Source organism: Pseudopodoces humilis, chromosome 2 (assembly GCF_049639895.1).
Source record: "Pseudopodoces humilis isolate 2021_Gansu_Grassland_sample_001 chromosome 2, ASM4963989v1, whole genome shotgun sequence".
NCBI classification, from domain to species: domain Eukaryota; kingdom Metazoa; phylum Chordata; class Aves; order Passeriformes; family Paridae; genus Pseudopodoces; species Pseudopodoces humilis.
In genome coordinates, this window is record NC_142201.1 from 77,109,489 (window position 1) to 77,128,563 (window position 19,075).

Genomic DNA, 19,075 nt, shown 5'->3' on the forward strand with positions numbered 1-19,075 from the left:
ACACCTCATCTGTCTTCCATGTCAAGGCCTCCTAGCTGCAAAATGTTGACAACTGGCCAGTTGCAAAAGATCTCAATGTCCTCTGAGAGGCACTTTTTGGACATTAGAACACATCCAGGATGCATGTGCATGATGACCACATGATGCTATGGTCATCCCATATCATCAAGCTCATGGGAGTTAAACCTTTGCTAGTGCTTCATAGTGAGTTACTGACTCTTGCTAGAGGTTGCCCCATACAGCTTGCCATCAGTGAGTCCTGCTCCCTTCTGCTCCTTATCCCCATCCTGGGAGTCACCTCACCTCTGCAGAGTGCTCCCCCTCACCATCAGCTCTTTCTGCCCACATTAGCACCAACCATACTCAGCCTTGAATCTCCTACATCACAGACCCCCTGCATTCTGTGGCAAGCAAGGAGAGGTATTTGAAGGGTAGCAGAGCACATCATGGTTTGTCACCTTGCTCTATAATGAAGCCCACATTTATCTGGAGCCTAAGAGAAGGGCTTCTCATTATTAGGACAGAGCTACTTCTACACAGAGAACCAGCAGAAGATATGAAGATATATTTTAGTCTCATCCTTAAAGTACTCCAGTTATCACCACAATCTTTGTAAGCCAAAAACCTGTAATAATCACATTGTTGAAATTAATGTCTGTTCTTACATCCAACTCCCTTTCACAGATCAGCTTGAAAGGTGCTAGCCTCCAATCTGGGTTTTCTGATTAGAGATTTTTACTGCTGTAGAGTGAGTGATAAATTATGTTTAAAGTGTCGTTAACTACTTCTTCTAACAATGATAGATGACAATACTTAATAGTTACAAGGAGAAAAAAAAAGCTAAGCAAAACCCTGCTTTGATCCTAACTAATTAAAATATAGGAGCTTGCCTTTCCATCACAGCACATTTCTGGGAGGATTCAGAGCTAAGTTGTGGACATATGTGCTGCAGTGTTTCTACAGCCAACTTTGCCTCAAAGTTACACAGAATTCTAAATAAATCAAAATTATTTTTCCATCCACTTTCCACTTACCATATATATAACCACACTACCTGCTCATAGTGACAGAATGAACATTTTCACAAATGTTTCTTGATGTCCCTGGTGTTTCATGCATTAAAGATGCTACAAAAATATCCTGCTTCTATTAATTTATTCTTAAATTTGCACCTTCATTCATTTCTCATCTGTTCATCTCTACTATGTCATGCATTTCTCCTTCTGAGGCTGAATTGTTCTTGTCATCCCTACTAAAGTAATTTGCTTCTCCCTGGCAGAGGTGAGGGAATAAGTTGGAGTATGCAATGAGAAGAAAGAGACTACTAGTTAAAATAATTATTAATATATTTTCACTATTTTGTATAATGCACAGTACTTATATAATGCATATAATGAAGAATGTAAAAGGATGCATCAGACATCCCTTTGTAAGGAAGAAGGTAAGAATGTCAGACCCTAAAATCCATAAAAGAAATGGGTCAGGGGGGGTTGTCCAATTTTCCAGTCCCCTTTATCTATGGTAACTTACTCCCAAACTCTGCTCATATCTCAAAATGTAAATACAATCATACTGAAAGAAAAAAAAAATAATTACGAAAAAATAGTATGTGAGACTAATATTCCACGTCTCACTAGAATGGAGTTGCTAGAGAAATATTTCATTTTCATTAGACCGGGCTTTTTATGATTAGAGAACTAATCTGTACAGTTTTACATGGCATTGAGATACTGAACTTTATTCCACTCACAGACTTAAGGGTCAAAAACTGAAGGGAAGTTCTTAGCTCTATTCATTCCCTTCTAGGGGCTGTTAGCTGAACTTGGTATTTGTATGAGCACATCTACAATAAATGTGCTCTGGAAGAATGCAGAGTAATTACAAGCAAAACACAAACCATAGGAAGAAGATTGAACATCTACACTTAAATAGAATTCTGATATCCACCAAGTAAAGAAAAGTTCTCGCAAGACTGTATAGGAGCTCTGGGGAAAAAACAAAATTAATTGCCATGTCTCAGTCAAGGAATAGTTAACTGAGAACAAGGGTTTTGCTGTCATGCTAAAAAAAACAATGCCAATAGATGGCTTCTATCAAATTAAGTTAAAATAAGCCCTAAAACACCTTGATCAGTAGTTAACTTGATCCTTTAGCAAGACCATTTAGCAAGAACTAAACCCTAATACATAATAGATCCCTTCCTGAGAATTTTGCCATTAACTTCAAGTAGGGAGAAAGCTTGTTCTCCTCCACTATTTTGCTTAAACTAACTTTCCTTTGGCTTCCCTGGCTTCACCTTAGTTTAGTCAAGCTCATTCCTGCCCACTTTTGCTACCACTGTGACCACAAAGCCCCCTGACCTGGTGCTCTACAGTATCTTTGTAACCCTCTTTTTCTGCTGCCTGCCTGATTCCCATAAAGCTGTGGCCATCACCGTGTTTTACCGGTCCTTTCTACGCTCTGAGCTGCCAACACGATGCTTCACTGAGGAAAGCAGAAAATTCACATGACACTGTTGAATGACTCAGCCAGCATGCTTTCTTCGACTACCTGCAGCAGCTGGATGCTGAAAGGGACCCAAAGAAACATGCTGAAAATGCAGACCTGCAAGTCACATTAGATGTGGGATATAATGGAGCATCGTGGCTTAGGGGCTCATAAATAACTGCTATACCTCCTTCACCACTACATTTTGGTTCCACAGCCCAGAAGTCTATTAAAGATAAGTAATTATTACCACACCTCCCCAGGAAGCATTCCCCACAAAATGGCCCTCAGACAGATTAATGCTTCCTTTTTCTACAATAAAGTCTTGATTTTGAGATTTTTTTCATACGATTAAGGAGCATTGTAAAACATTTTTATTATCTTTTAGTTCAGACTGAGAGACAATTATTGTGTTGTTTGTATATGCAGCAACCTATTCAAGTATTAGTCATTTTCCTTGTTATTAGCTTCTGCTTTAAATTGCTTGATAAAAAATTATGGTCACATTTGTGATCCCACAGTGTTTGTTTTCTTTTTTTATGGCATGGCAACACAAATGAAAAGAGACAGCTAATGGCCTGGGGAGGAAGACATGTGGTCTCAACAGGAAGGCTGCAATGACAGGTATGAACACTCATTAAAGAGGTAGGGTGAGAGCACATCGATTTTCCAAAGAAAAATACTTTTTTATCCTTCCAAGGATATCTTCCTGTAATTATCTGGTGCTGTGTTCATTCGATACGTGTTAATTGGAACAAGTTTTTATTTGCACAGGTGGCAGCTCAAGCTATCCTCTCACACTGTAACAGCACCAAGTTACACAAAACAGAGAATATGCAGCACAGCTTCTGCCCTTCACAGGACCACAACTTTATGTATCAACAGCCAGAGGTGGGCAAGTGGCTGACAAGACTGTCACCAGGGTCCCAAATTGCTAAGGACATACTTGTGAACACAACCAGGATTTTATCTATTCTAGTAAATGAGAGGGGCCAGGGACCATTCTCCAGCCTGGAGGCCAACTGGCATAGCACAACTTAACCCTTTTGGCTAAACTCTTATCTTCAGAAACAGAGTGAGTGCATTCAGGCTGTTCACTGGGAACTGTCCCTGGCTTGTGGTGTCCCCCCAGACCTACCGGAGCATATTCTTGGAAAGCAGTACTTGCAGCAGGTCAAGGCTCTGCTAGGACTGGGCTAACAGCTTAACAGCAAACACAACCCTTGCATGTGCCCACAGCCTGACACAGTTTAGTTTACAGGTTATAGGCATAACCATGGAAACTCCCCTGAATAATTGTGCAGAAGAGGCTCATGGATTAAAAATAAACCCGGCGCTAAAGATTTGCAATGTGAAGCTCACTTACAGAGATTTGTAAGAATTTGATGGATTGTAGCTGTAAAGTGCTGCTGACACTGTGAAAATTCATTATATCTGTATTATCCTATCATCAAAACAGTTTTTAGAAATTATAGGTCCTCTTATGTACTGGATTAGAGAACCTAATAGCTTAATAGTGACCTTTAAGAAATTAAGATGTCTCTCAAGGAATAGTAAGCAGCAGTGGCCTTGCTTTCACGCCGTCCTTCAGAGATAAGGAGTGAACAGCCTCACAGATAGGAAGTCAACAGGCTGTAGAGTCCAGATATCTGCTTAGACAGCACAAGCTTTTCCAAAACACTGTGTCCATAGCCTCTGCACGGATCAGCTATGCCCTCCCATCCTCCCACTTACCCTGCCAGTATGGCCAGGGGGTTTATAATGACAGACTAACCTGAACCTGTGTATGCCAGGAGCCACAGCACTGCCCTGCTTCAAAGCCTGCAGTTAGAGCTCAGCTGGAGTAAATCTTTACATATACAGGTGCCTTTGCTGCAGATTTCTAGTGATGGAGAGTAGCTATGCACTCAGGTGCCAGCCTTGATACACTGCATCTGATAACTAATCACAGATTGCTCAGATCCTTTCTTCAGCCACCCATTAGTTCAACATGCTGTACCCAAGCATGTGATTTCTTTCTTAGCAATGCTTGGAAAACTGTAAATCTAGCCAGATCAATTGGATGACAGGTTTATTTGCTGATTTCTGTTGATCTTTCTCTCTAACCAGCATTATCTCTGTGGGTACCCTAAGTACTTAACTTCACACACAGTATTTATGCAATTAGATGCACAGTTTTCCCTTTTGATTTTAAACATACATATAAACTGATATTCTCATTCAAAAATAGTTATATAGGCACAAATAATCTCCTTTTAGTGTGAAAAGACCACTATTAACAAGTTTGCTTATGCTTACATCTGTAAGCTAACTGATGAATAATTAGTCATGCTTCATACTAAGGCATGTTTTTCTCAAAGTTCCTTTAAACCCCATTTTTGGATCTTTGAACCTCCTTGCAGTTAGACAATTTTTTGTTTTAATAACAACATCAGAACTATATTAATTCCATAAGCAAGATTGGCAGCCAACATCACAATGCCTCAGAATAATTTAGAGAGGAGTATAGACTAACCTAAAAGTAGGTTCTACACTGAATTCAGATCAGGCTACTTAGGGACATATCCTGCTGGGTCTTGAAAGCCTGCAAGAGCATCCTATATTCTTTAAACTGTTTCCATGGGGAAAAGACTTATTTTTCTGTCAGTACCTCCCAATGCTCTGTCACACTTCCACTGCACCACTACAAAAGTAGGATAAGATGGGATGGGATGGGACGGGACGGGACAGGACAGGACAGGACAACCAACAACCATCATCTAGTTCAGCTATCTGACCCTGAACCATTCCCACATGTCCTGTCTGTGGATATCAGGAAGAAGATCAGCAGCAAAAAAACTAAGACCACCTCCTGATCTCCTCAGGCCAGGGAGCTGCTGTTAGGTCTCCCTAAAGCTGTCACTGCTCCAGATTGAACAAGCCCAGCTCTCCAGCCTCTCTTCACAGATCAGGTACTCCATCCATCACCACATTTGTGGCCCCCCTTAACCCACTTCAGTTTACTGAAGATTTTCTTCATTAGAGGGGACAAAACAGGACCCACTATTCTAGATGTGGTCTAACAAATGACAAGTAGAAGATAAATAAACCCTTCCCCGTGTGCTCTGGCTCTGATCCTGTTCTTCCAGCCCAGTGTGCTGGTGCCCTCTCTGCCTACCCATCTCCCTGTGGTTCTGTGCTCAGCTTTACCACCAGCAGGAACCACAGGGACTGTCCCGCAGAGCTGCTCCCAGGCAGGCAGTGCCTGCCCTCTGGTATTGGAGGGGCTCATCCTTCCTAGCAGCAGCAGTTGGCAGTTCTTGTTGTAGAGGTTCGGGAGGTTCCTGTCAGCCCATATTTCCAGGCCTCTGAGTAGCAAACCTGACTGAAAACGTCACTGTTTGCCTCCATTTGTTACCATCCATAAAGCTGATCATATATTGTCTGCCTTCTCTCCCAGATGACAGTGTATTGGGTCTGTGTGCCAAGGGTTTGGCAGTGATGGAGCTACAGGATTGGCTTCTGTGAGGAGCTGCTAGAAACTTCCCCCATGTCCAGCTGAATTAATGCCAGCCAGCCCCAAGATGAGCCACTCCTGGACAGGGCTCAAAAAAAACCACTGCACAACAGCAGCTGGAAGAGAGGAGTGAGAACGTGTGAGAGGAACACCTTGCAGACCCCAAGGTCAGTGCAGAAGGAGGGGCAGGAGGTGCTCCAGGCACCAGAGCAGAGATTCCCCTGCAGCCCCTGGTGCAGCCCATGGGGAGGCAGCTGTGCCCCTGCAGCCCAAGGAGGGCCACATTGAACACAACTAATTAATTACCGAGCCTGATGACCCAGACAGTGACCCAATCTTATAGCACACCCCGCCAGCCTGTAATATCCCAACCTGGATAGCTGGAAGGAAGGTATCACAAACAATGTCAAAAGCCTTGCTAAACTCAAGGTAGGTATCATACCTCTCTCTTTAAGCTTTTATTCTTTAAAGAAACAAAACATTCCCTTCAGCCACTGCATGTTTAGCATCCCATATTCCTTTCAGAGTTCTTGCTCTGAGATTAGATTTCCCCCTCAGCCTGTAGCCATGTCATTATTTGATCCTCAGTATAACCTTAATAACTTCATCATGGGCTGTGTTTAAAATGTGCATTTCTGGTTGGAACCCAATTCATTGAAATTTCAAGACCGCTGTGTTTCCACGACCTGCTCCTATATTCTTCCTAGCATGTTATGTAGCATTTATTATGGAGCTGCCAATCAGACACAGAAATGGATGTTTTCACCTTTTTGTCACTGCTGTTATCTGCTCTGGATAGTACATAGATACAAGAATCACCAGGAGCTACAGTTTAATGAGGTTTTGCTTTAGTTTATCCAGAAGCACATCAGATGCTACTCAGCAGCACCACTGAACATGGTTCAACACAGACTGGAGAGTTTCTACTAAATATGTAGTTAATTTGTTCTGCTAACAGCCTCTCCATTGGCAGTAGAACCTATTCATATTTTTCTGCCTTGTGGTCTACCTAAAAGTTGTGATCTGTGTGATCTTACTTCTCTCCTACTCCTAAAGTTTTGTCCAGTTTGCTTTGTTCACAGTGAAACCAGAAGAGAAGACATTTTCCTTGAGTGTAAAAAAAACAGAGATATTGTCTTAAAGAAATGTTTATAGGCAGCATGTTAAAGACAAGTCCTATCTTTTCTTTCTCATTTCCAATTTAACTGTATGATTTATATATATATATGAACTGTTGGCACTGACTAACGATAGCAGTAGCTTTTTCATCCCAAACAAAATTTCCAGGGAAACATGTCATGCTAAAACAGAATTCATCACCCTCCAAACTTGGAGCTTAGGTCAAGAAGTGTCACTTAATAATCTTTTACATCAACTCAAATAAGAAAGTCAAGAAAAATGTAATTTCAAGACCAGAATCTGTACTTGTTCATCTGAATCACATTTATAATGCACAAGAAAAAAAAAGTTTCCCATTTCATTTCCTATGAATGTCTTTATCTTCAGCTTTATGAGTTTTCAGATGGTTCTGGTTTACTCTGGGTGGTGTGGGCTGACCCTGGCTGAGCCTAAGTTACCCACCAATGTTCACATTGGCGGCGTTTCTCTTTCTAAGTCACCACTGCACATGGTGGAGTCCTGCTGCCCTGGAGATGGCTGAACACCTGCCTGACCATGAGAAGTGGTGAATGAATTCCTTGTTTTGCTCTGCCTGCTTGTGAGGCTTTTGCTTTACATGTTAAATGGTCTTTATCCCAGCCCACGAGTTTTCATACTTTTACCTTTCCAGGTCTCTCCCCCATCCTATCAGTGGGGAATGAGCAATGAGCGGGCTGGATGGGGGTTAGCTGCCTGGCAGGGTTAAACCATGACACTTCTGTGGTTTCAATTCTATATTCCATTCTAGTTTTTTTCTCAAAATCCCACCAAAAACTTTTGTGTCTGGATCAAAATAATGAATTTTTACATTCCCACTATGACACCATTGTGGCAGAGGTACAGCTCCTTTCCCTCTCAACAAAATAAAATTAAACCAGAGCACAGAACAGTTTCCAATTCAAAGATATCTCTGAATTGTCTCCATTTTCACATAAGATGCCCAAGTATATGGCTTTACTAATTTCATTCCCATTTGCTTTACTGTAATATACCCTTTGTAAATGTTAGAAGTCCATCTGCTTGTTTTTCCATCAGAGCCTTGGCATAGTTCCAGCTGCAGATGTGGGAGCTCCGGTGCAAAATGAGCAACAGTTTAAACAGTCTCATTTCCAGACCAAATGTGAAAGCTTTTTCCCTTCAAGGAAAAAATATATATCATAAATCAGTATTTTGTTAACAGGTCCATAAATAAGAGCACTAAACAGGGCAGGCCCATCAGAAATGGACCAAAACCATGAATCTGGGAGCCTTCTTAGAGGGATCTCCTGCTCTCAGTAACTTACAGAATCACATTTCTTCACCTGTAATTTCAGAGATATTTTGATGAGGAGAAAAGTAAGACTGAACTTCAGATGTGAAGGATGACCCAAACAGTGTGTGCCTGTAAGGCATAGTTTTGCCACATGAAAAAGCCAACTTCACAATCCCAAACTCATTCTGTGGAGGGGAAAAATCCCATTTTACTGAAATCAAATCATTAATAGATCGCTTCAGAGAAGGATAATGTAATTTACAGGACTGTAATATGTGTACATACTCAAACTCCTTGTAAAATCAAGCAATTTGAATTTTTTTTGTAGTTGTGCTTTGGAAACCACCAATGCTGGTGGAAGGAAGGATCCATGCTGCACAAGATGCTGGTCACAGCTCTGATTTTTTCTGACTTTTTTAATTTAGGTGAAACTCCATGAACATAAAGCCTCTTCCCTCTGCCACCTGGGATGCCATGAAGATGCAGCTGGCAATCCAGATCTGAGCTGCATTCCTCAGGTGCTGGTCTCCTTTAAGATGGCATGAACCAGGAAATAACTCCTTCAATCAGTAAAGTTTCACTGATACAAACTTTAGGCACAAGGACCCCAGAATACAGACAGGACTATTCAGCCATAATCACATCCTCAAAAGCCCCCAGCCTCACCACACCTGCTATTTCTGACAGGAGCATGTTTGTATTTCCATCTCTCTCCCATCTCTGCCAAGCAAGCCATACAAATGCATAAGCCTTTTAGGGTGAATGCAGGGTCACCCTGTGTTCTTCTGTGTAGAGCTCTCTCTGCAAAGACCATGGCATAGGGCAGCAGAAGAGGAACAAAATAAATTGCACGGGGAGAAGACAGCAGTTTCATGGGGAGAGCACAGTACCTCTGTGATGCTCTGGTGCAATAAAGCTCCTGGACAGGAACAGGAACAGAAGAGCACTGACCTGCCCTAGGGACAGAATCTTCACTGCTCCAGTAGTGCTCACGTGGCTGAGAAAAAGCTGGAAAAAGTGGCATGCACTCCAAAATGGTGTACTAATCAAGAACACTGTGTAAAGCAGTCTAGGAAATGTTAAGCAAAGCAATTTCATCTCGACTTTAACCCATCCCTCCACTCAGTATTTACAGTAATCACTTTTTCTGTGTTGTGTGTTGGTTTCATGTCTCCAGCTGTTACTCCAGGCTATGTGAAAGCCTGCTTTCCCCCTAAGCTCTTCTTACAGCACTTTTTCAGAATAGCAGCTAAAGCTTCTTCTTGGTGTGCACCTCAGAAGAGATCTTTTCCAAGACAGTTTTTAAGATCATTCTCGTCTTTCACACCTACCTCTACCTCCTCCATCTCTCATTCATCTGGAAAGCCCCAACCCCACTGCCAGTTGTCTAAAGGCTCAGCCATGTTCATAAGGCCAGTCTCAAAGGATACATCCCTGATACACAACTTTCTCAGAAAACCCCACCTGTCCTTCTCTATTCAACCTAGACTAGTTAAAAGTAAAATCTCTGTACTTCCCCTCCCAAACAGTATCTATCCCCTTCTATATGGAAAGCACTCAGCTCCTCCACAGGAGACTGACCCAAAAGTGCCCTTTCCAGAGATATCAGATGTTTCAGCTCCATCAGATGGCTTTATTGGCCACTGAGGATTTTATACACCTTCAACATGGTGCATTTTTTACATTTTTATGACCTCTTATAAATAAGACAATGGTCATTTTCTATTGTTTTAGAATGGCTTACTGTCTGATAAAGATCGGGGAACAAACTGGGCTGCATAACTTGCAGCTTCTAGAGAATCATTGGAGTGACAGGGGAGGAATACCTGAGGCAGAGACTGCCTGAGCTCTGCCTCGAATAAAAAGTGGTCTTTAATTCTGGCAGCATACACAAGCATCACTTTTCAAATACAAAATTCCTCCCACTCAATACTGAAAATTGGACAAAGGCCAGCAGTGTTAAACAGGAGGCAGCACTTGTTCTTCCCTCAAAGAAGGTCTGATTTGGAAGAAGTGGAGTACAGTCCTGATGAATCTCCCTTAGTTCTGGAGACGCAATATGTCAGCAGGGAGAGAGGGAGCGGGCAGGAGAAACAGCACCTAAAAGAGCCACTAGATATTGTGGTCAGGATCATGCAGCTGAAGATCAGACAGTCAATCTGGAAATAGCAATAAAGGAAAGCAAGGGAGCACAGTGAGAGGCTATGGGCTATTAGAGTTAATAGAAAGAAGTCTTTTGACAGAGCAGGGGGACTTCTACTAACTGCAGATTAAAGCCCACCTTGCTGCTCTGAAGAGATGAAGCTGGTTAACTTGATGTACATTCCAGCTGTAACATGCACAAGCACAGGAGACAGACTGCATGCCAGGCAGAGAGTTTGACTAGGCAGCAATATATATTTTTTTTTTCTTACTGAAATATTGCTGGAAAACGATGTTATAAATACATCCATGCAGGAAAAAAAAATATGTTTTCATATCTGCTGCATTAGTGATACTTTTTCCTTGAAGAAAATCCTTACCTACTAAGAAATAGTTAACAAGAGCAAGGGGGAAAAGGTGTGCTTCTGGTTTTGTATTTGACACATGCTAAAACTGCAAGACAACAGAGAGCTGAGTTGAAAGTCAAATGTGTTCTGAGCACATTCTGGAGTCTAAAGTGAAGAGGAATAGAGACTATCATAGAAAATAAATGGGGTTTTTCAGAGGTAAAGGTGAAAGGCAGGAAGTAACCTGGTGGAGAAGTTTGAGATCAGCTTTGCTGACAAAGCTTTCCCATGAAAAAGACCAGACACAGAGGTTTGGATGAACCCTATAGATGTCAAAAGGGGAAAAAAACCCCACCTTTTGAGGAAAAAATGAAGACATGTGGCATCTACTCAACAGTATGAATAATCTTCAGGCACAAACGAGGCACAAATCTTCCTCTCACACGAGGCTTCCTTGAGGATTATGTTTCATTTGGGTCCCTTTCTTTCAATATTCTCCCTCAGAATGTTCTGTGATTTTTCCTCCAAAATGCAGTGCTACCCAAGCAGATGATGAAAGAAGTAGATAGAATCTGGAGGACCCAATGTGTTCTGCTTTTCCAGACATGCACACCTCCCACTGAGCCCCAGGACAGACTGCATCTTCCTCCTTTGGATTGTCATTTCACTATTTCATCATCACTTTTCCCTCCATTTTCCCTTACTCACAGCCTGGAAAAGTACCATTTTACCCCATATTTTCTTACATGTTGATACAATCATATATGTTCACTTTTTTCCTTCTTCATCCCTTCAGAGGTTTCCAGAACATTTCTGCCAGACACTCCTGGGCTGCCTTGTGAAATGATCTTCATTTCCAGACTGCCGAAGGGAAACAGTGGTTCTGTGACTGCAGAATACACTGCAAAACAGAAAAGTTCATTTAGCCCCATTTAGAAAAGTCAGAAAAGTAGAGCACAAGCCTCTCCTTAGGTCTACAACAGCCCCTGGGATTTTATGATCCACTGAAAATGAAAACAAACCCTTTTGTTTGGAATATGGGATTTATGGTCTTTCCCTGCTTACCTCAGGGGAAGTTTGTGTCAGAATACAAATCTGAGCCCATCATTCCCTGAAACCTATCTCTCCCTGGACCAATCTCCTTTAATGACTTATCCAAGGAAGAATTTTTCATGTACATGGCTGTTGATTCCCCTGCATTACCTAGGTTCTGCCAGATAAAAAATGAAACATTTAAAAGCAGACAGGGCAATAATTTAGACATGACTGGGATTTATTTTAAAACAGAACTACCTCTTTGTTAAACATTGCTTTGAAATCCTCAGTCCTTTTTTCTTATTATTTTTTTACTATAAATTTTACCTTATCATATACTTTATCATATGCACTTTTAACAACTAGAAAATGCTGCGGTTTTTAGCATATATTATTTAGGTAACATGAGATGGCTTTGTTTTAACCAAGCACCCACCCAGACTATTACAAGAAACACCAGGTTTCAGATAAATCAAATTTAAAGTAGGCAAACTTAAAAAAGAAAAATCCAACAAAAATATTCCTATTTTCCCCTGTATTATTCAGGATATAATTCAATAAAATCTGAACAAAACCAAAATGTGATAACTAGGGTGATGCAACACTTTTGTAACAACTGAGCATATACTAGCTATACTTAAACACAAACATTTTTCTGCTGGAAAACTCCATTTTTTAGGGCAGTTATAATCTTCTAGTCTTTCATTCAGAATAAATGTTACGGACCATATCACAGTAAATGCCTGAATAAATAAGCACAACTAGCACTAAAATAAAAATATTATTCAGTCTAATTTCCTTTGATTTTGACATAACAAATTTTGAAAGTTACAAAGTAGATCACCATTGTGTGTCACCTGATTGCATCTAATATAAATCTAGATAAAAGGTTGTATCATATTTAATATATCAACTTACTTAGAATGCTTTTTGGCTGCTGACACATCAGCTAGATTGCAATGATCAATAAAAGCAAAGAAAATGCTGAGATATTAGAATCTTTATAATTCCCCTAGTCAATTTTTCACACAGTACTTAGTACCCAAGTTTTATGTCTAAACTTGCCCAACTAAAGATGCAATTCATATGATAATGAAACGTCAAATAAGTCTTGAGCTAGAGATCTAGATATTTAAAGTATCTGATTTCATTAGGAAGCCACTTCTTAAAGATACAAGGAATGATCAGATGTTCTACTCATCTTCTGACAGCATTCAAATAGAAGTGTATTTGTTTAACTAGAATTTAGCTTCCTTCTCATAAATCACTCTCCAAGAGCACTAACATCTCATTACCAATTTACACTTACACATTATATTATCCTGTAATGAAGATGAAGCCTATTAGAACAGACAGTTCACCGTGAGTTCAGACGCTGAAGAAAAACAGTGATGGATTGCCTGGAAGGAGGGAAAAAAAAACCTGGTTTGCAGATGTTAGGCTTGTTGATTTGGCATCCTGCAAGACCTAGGAAAATTTGTATCAGACAAATTCTCTAATACACCTCTGGTTTTAGCCTGGAACCTGCCAGGAATGCAAACTGTGTTAGAACTGTCACATGTTGCCAGAGGAAAAATTGGCCTTCTTGTACATCAGAGTGGTAAATCAAATCAAAAAGACACATCTTTACACCACTAGATACATGAAACACCCCAACAAATTTTATTTAATTATAATTATTTTAGACACTGGAAGTTAAAAAAAAAAAAAAAAGAAAAAAAGGATGAGGTAGTTTTGTTCAAAATAAGAAAAGTGCTGGTACAGCATGAAACCCCACAATACTCTGGTTACCAGCACAGAATGCATAAAGCATCTCACAATAACTATGCAGCAACAATGAGAGTTTAGCATCATGACAAATACTGCAACAGAAATGTAAGTTCAGTGACAACATCAACAATGTAGAGAAGAACTGACATATCCAGGGAATTGTAACCAGACACTTGTAGCTTACAGGAGTCCCTTCATCTATTAATAGTGAGAATGATAACATGAACTGAGATATGGTTTCAATCCAAAGAAGATGAAACTATAGGAAAAGGAAAGTCTCATAAGTATGATGATGTAGGAACCTGTTCAGACTATCATCTTACAGCTGGAAATTATAGAAATTACTGAGCTGAGTTTACTTTGCTTTGCATTGTCACCTGAGGCTGCAGCCAGGGTGACACTGGTGTGTCCTACATGCAAACATGTTCAGAATATTTCTGACAATTAAATGGACATATGTGAACATGGCCTCACATTTATTATTTTCTCTGGGTGCTCTCCACAACACCTGCCTTTGAATTCCTGCAAGGTGACATCATGGTTATAATCACAGAGTCCTTTTAATGCCAAAGTCCCAAAACATTCCAGAGAAATAGCTGATGAGGCATTATGATGTTTGAGCTTGGGTTCTTTGCTGCAGTTCTGTCTGCTAGTGTCATAACCTGTGATACTGTACTTTTTTTCCTTTTTTTTTTTAAATAATCACATCCAAGCAATCACAGAAGGTCATTTGATTCATTACCTACATTCTTCCGAGGAGAAAAATATTCAAAGTAGAGTCCCTAATTTTAGGCAATCACCTTCTGATATGGTAATCAGTCTCTTTGTCAGATGGTGCATTTATAAGTCCTACATGATACATGAGAAAACACACATCCTCTTAAAAAACTGACTGAAAACCACACAAATCCTCCCATATCCAAAAACAAGGGAATTATGCGTAGCATAATGCCTTTCCTTAGGCTAAAATATTTTCATTGCCAACACACAGGTTATGATAGCAATGCTGACCACTAAAATGTCATCTAATTTTAGCATCAAAAATCCAATGTGCATGTTATAAAATGGTCACTCTTCATCTACTGGTTTTTCTTAACAGTCATGACAGAGCAGGAAGGTTTTGCTTTGCCTATCAAAACAGAGTTTGCATTTAGTGAGAAAAGTAATTCTTTCACCTGAAAGGTAATTTGATAACCACTGACTCACAAGAAACAGAAAGATCTGAAGAGTTTAAAATTTCTAAAGTAATTAGGATTCTTTCATTTTGAGAACTTATTCTCTGCCAGAAAACAGAATTGAACCTTCACTCACTTTTCAGGTAATTAGAAATCATCACTGAGCTTTTTATTAATATGATGCTCTTTCTTTTGGATTCTTTGTATATCCATCTTAATTAGCAGTGGCACAGAAAAGCACAGAAACAATTGACACTCCCACTAAGAAATTTTAAGCCCAGCTTGGTGGAAGACAGGCATTTCTCTAGTATATACTTTTCCAGGGAGGATAGATGCAGACATCCGTTCTGGATGTAGGCCTCCTATGATTTCCAGACTTCCTTGTTGCAGAAAAGTGTTTGGCATTACAGAAATTGGCTGACTTTCCATGCTCTATCATCTGCTCTCAACAGGGTTAATACCACAGAGATAGGAAAGAAAAAAGCATAAAAGGAAAAAAAAAAAAAAGCCAAAAAAAAAAAAGCCAGTCTTGATGATTGCACCTTGCTCCAGTTGTGTTTGGATCAAAGGGGATAAACATGCAGGCTGTAACACCATTTGCTCACAGGCAGTGCAAACACTACTGATATGGCACCGTCTGATCTGCAGCATTCCATCTGCCAGCTGCAAGAACGAAAAAGGGAGAGCAATTAAGAATATTAATCAGGGCTTGAAGTGCTGCATGATTCATGATTCACATGAAGAAAGACCAAGATATATCAAAAGATAATGTGTTTACTTAAAATAAAATAGAAGCATGATTTCTTTAGTCCTGCATATTTAATGCAGTACATTTTTTTCCCCTGACTGCACTGAACCTTTCCCCAGATCTCTTGCACTCACTTTGAATAGTCAAGCACTTAGCTCAATCTATCTCAGTCTAATTCAAGCTGCTGATTACTGATTATTTAGAAGCACTGACTTAACATTAGAGCATCAGCAGCTAGATTATTTCCCTGGTGATCTTCATTCTGGTATTTAATAATGTCATTTCATCCATTCCAATTAGACTTTTCTACTAACCAAAAAAAAAAAAAAGAAGAGAAGAGGGAAAAATTTCTACTAGACCTGGGAAAATGTACAAAGTATAACAGAATTTAATCCTTTCTGTGAAATTGCTTGGGAATATTAGCAAAACCAATCTACAAGTTTCATAGAGAAAAATATCTTTTCTGTACAGCAGAGGTATTTCTATAAAGAATTTTAGCTTCTGCTGAGGAGCCATGTCCCCATGGATAAGTGAAGAACAACACTGTAAAGATACTTAAAGTGTTTAAAGATGCAGATTGGTGCCCACTGGGATTTCATAAATCCTTAATAGATATGTGCGAGTAGAAGCCATCATTCAAAATCTAAGCAAATAGAACATCTATTCAGAAATCCACCCAAGAAAACCTGCCTTCTGTTTGCATGAAATCCCCAGAAACAAAATCCTTTTAATTGCTGCTTGCCAGGCTGTATGGCCTTCTGGCTTAGAGGGGCACTTGGGACACAACAGGCACCACCAAAGCAGGGTTTTTCTGCACACACACCCCTAAGCTGGACAGAAGAAACATTCAGTGCAATCTGTCCTGGCCAGCAGTCTGCCTCCAGATCAGCACCATCCCTTGCACATATCTGGGAATTGGAGGAAGTGTTCATCATGGATAACAAACCCAGGATACCCATGGAGGTTAATTGCTGCTCCTCAAAAAGCTGACCTCCAGTGAAAAGCTGCAATATCCACAGCTAGGGAACCAAAAAAGTAGCTCAAACTGACTAAAGTACTTATTGAAGCTATTCCACTTCAAAATTAAGATCATATTCCTGAGTTGAAGCTTCACATTATTTTGATTCAGTCTCTTTCCAGAAATAAACAGGGCTCAAGATTTTAAAATATCAGGTATTAAAGGAAGTCTCAGTTTGAGCATAAAAATGACAAAAACTATTTTATGCATTTTTTAGGGTAGGGCTTTTTTGGTTTTTTTTCCCTGGATTTTAGGCCACACAACAGTTTGCACCTGTCAGGACAAATTAAGACAATGATGTATGTAATTTTCACAAAAAAAAAAAAAATCCTAGCTTTGAAGTAGGCTAAAAAAGAGCCTTTAGGAAGTTAAAGAACCTCAGACAGAGGCCTTTAAAAAGATTAACCTATGAAAAGTGCTCACAAGCTCTGCAGTAGAAGCTTGACAACCCTAGGCTGCCTTTGAAAACCATCCAAACATAGGCTTTAGATGATTTGGAATCATTTAAAGAAGGTCTGCATGCCATCTTTAGCAATAAAATAAGAACCATGGCACTTGATATCTTCTGTCATTAAAAGCTGGAGTATAACATTAAGCAGGTTGAAAGCAGATGGCACACTAAAATTGAATGTGTAGGTGAAGAAAAAAAAAAAGTAGGGCTAGATGGAGAAAAGCACATTGAATTACTACCTTTTGTGAGCAGGCAAAAAAAATAGCAGTGGGGAAAAAAATACAGAGAGTACAGTATGCATTTATATGTGCCAGTTTCAAAAATGATCTGAGCTTTTGCAAGAATGCATGAAATTTAACTTTACAAAATGCAAGGGGCAAGCTGGGTATGATGACTGCCTTATTCAAGTATTGCTGTTAGGAGGGGTTGAGCACCTGGATGGCCTGTTCTTTGCTCAAAGAAGGAAAACCTACATCAAAGCAACATTTCTCTTTTTTACTGAAAAACGCATATAAGGGTCAGCTCTTTGGAAAAGTTCAGTAAGGACTGAACAAGTAACAAACTTGATACAAAAAGTCTTCAATGCTGGAGTCTCTGAAAACTTCATTTTAACCTGTCTGGTCACATTTCGTTTGTTGCACTTCCCACCACTGCCTTTCTCATAGCCTCCAATATAGGTCTGCATTAACCCCGTCTTCAAGCACAGTAAAAGATCTCAGAAGTTAAATCATTGCATGTTCTCAAAAAAAAGCTGTGTCCAAATAGTTGACATTCATCATCTGCCCATCATCAGTCAGAAAATTCTGTTTCCAGCACCAGCAGTGTCCAGAATTTAAATGGTTTAAAACCGTAGGACTGAGCACACCAGAGTAAAAATCCTGAGCGCGTATTCAGAAAATGCTCCAAAATACTGAGGGGGCACCTCTGGGAAATGTCCATACCTGTCCCACAGAGTGGTCCCCTGGGGTTGAAGGGACAGGGCTGAGGGGATAGTTTCTGTTCATGTCACATGGTCCAGAGCAAGCAATCCAGAACCACTTGTACTATCCAAAATGACAAGGAGGCTGTCTGTCATGTAAATTTAGACATCACATTCCCCACTTTGGAAATTCACACATGCTATACCGTACCTTGCACAGTGCAATCTCCATTTCTATATCCAGATATATGCACATGGAGTAACTCAGGCATAACTCTGCAACTGAAAACAAAATACAGCTTAATTGTTGAGCACAGAACAATGGCAACAAACTCCCATTCAGGAATTTAATCTTAGTAGGCCCTATAATTTGAAAGCCTTTATTTTCTTGTTTCCCTACAGCTGTTTTGGGTTTTCCTCTTAAAGAGGTTGCAGACGTACAAGAGGATACAGATCTAACAAGCTGTGATTAGAGGAGAATATCCTGACTTCCCAGCTGCAGACAGGCACCTTAATGTAGTCTGAGATAGAAGGAATTTCTTATGCCACTATCAAGATCTTTTCTGTCAGTAGCTTTCATAGTGCTGTCAGATTAGAGTCCCCCTCATTAACTGTCAGCCTCTATCTGTTTTCCAGTGGAAGAGAGAAGGAAGGAATAATAATCCTCGTATATACTGGATGGCCTGTAGGAGAAAAATGTCACTTAATGACATTTGTACAGCAGATAATACCAGACAAAATAAAGGGCAGGATTTTTTTTTCTTTTTTCTTTTTTTTCTTTTTTTTTTTTTCTCCAGAACTCCTTGAAGAAATGTTTGTTACTGTTCCCTCTGAAACTGGCTTTGCAGGTGACTTGGAGGTTTTATTTCAGAAATTACTCATAGATCACTGAAGGGATAAAAGAGTCCCTTTTGCAGTCCCAAGCACACTAGAATATCTTCTTTTGCACTTTGTGACTGACAGCAGTTTTCTTTCATCCTCAGGCAATGGACAAATTAAAAGACAGTCCTGGTCCTTGTGTTTTCCCTCCAATCACTGTGCACAGGCTTGCTCTCAGCTGTGTCAGACTTTGCCATT

At 40.0% G+C, this 19,075-nt stretch overlaps 1 long non-coding RNA gene across 1 annotated transcript; it reads right to left on the reverse strand.

Moving 5' to 3' along the window:
• Window positions 1–10,824: 10,824 nt before the first annotated feature.
• Window positions 10,825–18,334, reverse strand: LOC148184885 (uncharacterized). Its single transcript, XR_015772017.1, has 3 exons — window positions 18,210–18,334; window positions 13,227–13,317; window positions 10,825–11,783 (listed from the first exon to the last, which is right to left on the reverse strand). It is a non-coding gene; the product is annotated as an uncharacterized LOC148184885 (long non-coding RNA).
• Window positions 18,335–19,075: the final 741 nt, after the last annotated feature.